Raw genomic sequence first — 5,000 nt, forward strand, 5'->3', positions numbered from 1 at the left:
GTTTACATGTTTTCTGCATGGGTCATAGTGCTGTCAGTTAAATCGTGTTATTAGCGTTAGCGTAAATCTATTTCAACGGGGTACATTTTTTATCGTGAGATTAACGTTCTTTTTGGTGTAACAAACTTTGTAGTTTTTTCACAAGCTGTTGCAACAACTAGTAACGTTAGAACAACTACAACACCACACTGGATCTAGCTAGACCGTTGCTGCATGTACCGCCCCTTTTAGGGGAAACCTATGCTTGCATAATGAAGCTGGGGGGAGGCGAAAAGGGGTTATACTTACTAAATCTTGAAACAAGCGTGAATAAAAGGCACAAAATAAGGTTGGTGTAAAGAGTTATCTGTGTGTTTATGGGATTATTGTGACCATTATTTTCCTATTTTTTTGCTCTTTCCAGTTTAACCTACTAACAGGGAGTAATCGCGAATGTAGGCACAGTCAAACTGCCCGTGGCTGACTATAACTAAGTTCGGCAAAGCTTAACTTTACATGTCATAACATCAACTAAACATAAGTCACACATTCATTCTATCACTTGTAATATGAATTAGCCTTTTTCCTACAACTAGGTGAGATAATTGGCTATGCCTGTTATACTGAAGTTCCACAGTTAGCTAGCTAGCAAAGCTAACCGTTTTACATGGGATATGGTAGAGTGTAGCTAGTCTGTGAATGGGTTGTAATGTAGCCTACATCGTTTTAGACATGAGTAAGTTACATACACATAATTCTTTATAACTGCCGTGTTAGTAAAATTATTGAATGGCCTGTAAATTAATAACTAGATGTAGCGTCAAGGTGTGATTAGGCTATCCCATTAGAATCAATGATATAGCCTATGTATGTTAACTTGTTTTCCGCTAAAATGGGGCGTGATGCAGATTAAATGTAGCCTATCTTTATGATGATCGCCTTTAGTTAGTAGGCTACGATAAAGGCATGCTGCACACACATGTTTGGGCTTCTGAGCGACCAAAGAGTAGATTCACCAACGCCCAGTTCTGAACTCCCGGTCAGCTGAATGGTGTTTTTAAATTGCTGTGGACACCGATGCGACATGAGTGTGATGCACTCTGCAATGCACTCTGTACATTAGATTCCATTCTTTTCAATACAACTCTGCACACGAGCATCGCACTTTGCCGCCGTGTAAATCACGATTCAGTTATTTGGTCAACGCTGCTCCATAAAATCCATTGTTCATCCAGTGTTTGCGTGTTAAAAACTTTGGCTGATGTGTGTGGCAAAAGTGACAGTGCTCCATAGACTGTAGGCCTATAAAATGGCAGTGCACTCATGTCGAAAAGTTCCTTATTTTCAACTGATCTCAAAATGAATATAGTATTTTATGTTTGTTATGCCCTTTATTAGCTATATTTCTGAAGAATATATTGTGTTGCCTCAGGTCTGCTGCACATCTTTTGAAATTTGATTTGAAATAATCTAATAGACCCTACGTCTTAAAGTTAAGTTAAGGAAGTAACTTGCTTTTGCTTTCATTTTGAATCCTAATCCAAGATACACACCATAATTGCTTTATATTGTTAACATGGACTCCTGGAAAGTTCAGAAATGCAAAAATAATAATTTTAATTATGCGATAAAATATGTGATTAATGGTGATTAACTATAGGAATTCAGCATAATTAATCATTGATTAAAAATTTTAATCGTTTGACAGCACTAATTCAAAGTCAAAGTCAAAGTCTTTTCTAAAAAGTTTTCCTTCAATACTTTTCGTCTTTTTTACCTGGCCTTTTCAGTCCCTCATGGCCTCTTTCTACCATCCATCCTCCCTGACGCTTATCACTACGGTAGGGCTGCGTGCCCGGGTTGGTATCTGAGAAAACTTTTTAGAAAGCACGGCTATATGGACCCAACCAATTAACTCTTCTTGGGAGGGGAGAACAACCCATGCAGAGGCTGCGTTGTTAGGCATAGAATGCGAACGTGTGTAGCCAACTTTAAGAGAAGATAGATTAACGTGGCAAATGTCAATATTTTTCCCTCAACCGGCCCAGAAGTGAAGCGGCCCACCGGGAATTCTCCCGATTCTCCCGATTACTCACTCCGGGCCTGGTGTAGAGAGAGAGAGAGGAGAGAGACAGGGAGAGAGAGAGGGAGACAGGGAGAGAGAGAGAGAGACATACGTGGAGTTAGTGGGGGGGCAGGGGTAGCACTGCCCCCCCTGGTGGAACTGGCTGAGAACTGTGAACGCCGCCAGAAGCGCCGTGGCCGACTACAGCAAAATATGAATATTTTTTTCTTAAAACACGTCTTAACGTAATGGCGTGATTGCGCTTCGTTTCTGTGTTTGGAGACGCATCAGACTGTAGGTGAACACTTCCTTTGATTCTTGGAGTTCTCGCTATGATTTAGGTCTGCCCTGCACTTAATAGCCTACAGTGTGGAGTTTACTTACTTTGCCTTTGTAGAATCCACCTCCACATGTTGCCCTCCACCTCCATGCCTCTCCTCCACCTCCACATGTTGCCCTCTCCTCCACATGTTGCCCTCTCCTCCACATGTTGCCCTCTCCTCCACATGTTGCCCTCTCCTCCACCTCCACATGTTGCCCTCTCCTCCACATGCTGCCCTCTCCTCCACCTCCACATGCTGCCCTCTCCTCCACCTCCACATGTTGCCCTCTCCTCCATGTTGCCCTCTCCTCCACCTCCACATGCTGCCCTCTCCTCCACCTCCACATGTTGCCCTCTCCTCCACCTCCACATGTTGCCCTCTCCTCCACATGTTGCCCTCTCCTCCACCTCCACATGCTGCCCTCTCCTCCACCTCCACATGTTGCCCTCCTCCACCTCCACATGTTGCCCTCTCCTCCACCTCCACATGCTGCCCTCTCCTCCACCTCCACATGCTGCCCTCTCCTCCACCTCCACATGCTGCCCTCTCCTCCACCTCCACCTCCACATGTTGCCCTCTCCTCCACCTACACATGTTGCCCTCTCCTCCACCTCCACATGCTGCCCTCTCCTCCACCTCCACCTCCACCTCCACATGTTGCCCTCTCCTCCACCTCCACCTCCACATGTTGCCCTCTCCTCCACCTCCACATGTTGCCCTCTCCTCCACCTCCACATGTTGGCCTCTCCTCCACATGTTGCCCTCTCCTCCACCTCCACATGCTGCCCTCTCCTCCACCTCCACATGCTGCCCTCTCCTCCACCTCCACATGCTGCCCTCTCCTCCCACATGCTGCCCTCTCCTCCACCTCCACATGCTGCCCTCTCCTCCACCTCCACATGTTGCCCTCTCCTCCACATGTTGCCCTCTCCTCCACCTCCACATGTTGCCCTCTCCTCCACATGTTGCCCTCCTCCACCTCCATGTTGCCCTCTCCACCTCCACATGCCCTCTCCTCCACATGCTGCCTCTCCACCTCCACATGCTGCCCTCTCCACCTCCATGTTGCCCTCCTCCACATGTTGCCCTCCGCCTCCACATGTTGCCCTCTCCTCCACCTCCACATGCTGCCCTCTCTCCACATGTTGCCCTCCACCTCCACATGCTGCCCTCTCCTCCACCTCCACATGTTGCCCTCTCCTCCACCTCCACAGGTTTGACCGACGGCAATATTGTTCTATTTGCTTCCTAGTTTACACTGTTTGCTGGTTGGGTCAGTGAAGTGCATGTGTGTGTATGTGTGAGAGAGAGTGTGTTTGTGTGTGTATAGTATAGTATAGTATAAGTATATATACTCTTTTGATCCCTTGAGGGAAATTTGGTCTCTGCATTTATCCCAATCCGTGAATTAGTGAAACACACTCAACACAGTGAATACACTGTGAGGTGAAGCACACACTAATCCAGTGAGGGGTTAGGTGCCTGCCTGGCGGGAAAGCACTTCAGCCGCTCTACTATCAATTCAACCGCAACCCTCCGGTTACAAGTCCGAAGCGCTAACCAGTAGGCCACGGTTGCCTGTGTGTGTGTGCGTGTTTTTGTGTTTGTGTGTGTGTGTTAATGCTATACAGAGACAGGTTTTTCTTTGATGTGATGGTCTACTGTCAGTTGGACTTCACTTCAGTTTACAGCAGTTCACAGCATTTTAGAGCGGTTTACAGCAGTCTAGAGAGCCCTGCTCTCCGGCCATAAAAGGCTCCATTAAACTCAAAGACCTGAGGGGCTCAGGAAACACACACACACACACAAACACTGTCTCTCACAAACACACACACACACACACACACACACACATTCCAACACATGCACACACTCCAGGACACAGGACTCAGTAGACAGTAAGAAATCCACAAACACTAAGATACATTTACTCTCATATTAGCATACCATATATGTGTCTGTGTGGTGTGTGTGTGTGTGTTTGTGTGTGTGTGTGTGTGCGTGTCTGACAGGGTCATTTTAGGGCTCTGTCCCTGAAGACTGCCTATGTACACGTGTATGAGAAAGAGAATGGGGGTGTACATGTGTGTGTGAGTGTGTGTGTGTGTGTGTGTGTGTGTATTGTATGTGTGTGTGTGTGTGAAAGAGAGACTGTAGGGCTTGTGTTCTCATACCCCGTGGGAAATCCAGGCCTGCTGTAAAGCCCACCTGCAGACTTGCTGATTATAATGGCCAGGGGCCGTATTCACAAAACAATGTTAAGGCTAAAAGTAGCTCCTGACTGGCCAATTTAGGAGAAACTCCTAAAAATAATGGATATGTCACTCCTAACTTTAGGACTCCTATTTTTTTTGACTAAGAGTAATTCACAAAGCATTTTAACCCTAAAAAGTAGCACCTAAGTCTGGGAGAGCTTAAAAGAAGTCGAGAGGACTCCTAACTCACTAAGACCTATTCACAAACAATCCTGAACCTCTTTTTGTGGCATTTCACGTCGCGATGCCGATGTTTTGAAATGAACGCGCGGTTACAGGAGCTCTCGATCGCAAGGGAATAATTGTCATTGTAACTAAGGGATGCAATAACGCCACCAACAACCAAAACCATTCATTGCATGTAAACTAAATGTAACG

This window comes from Alosa alosa, chromosome 5, assembly GCF_017589495.1.
Source record: "Alosa alosa isolate M-15738 ecotype Scorff River chromosome 5, AALO_Geno_1.1, whole genome shotgun sequence".
NCBI classification, from domain to species: Eukaryota; Metazoa; Chordata; class Actinopteri; order Clupeiformes; family Clupeidae; genus Alosa; species Alosa alosa.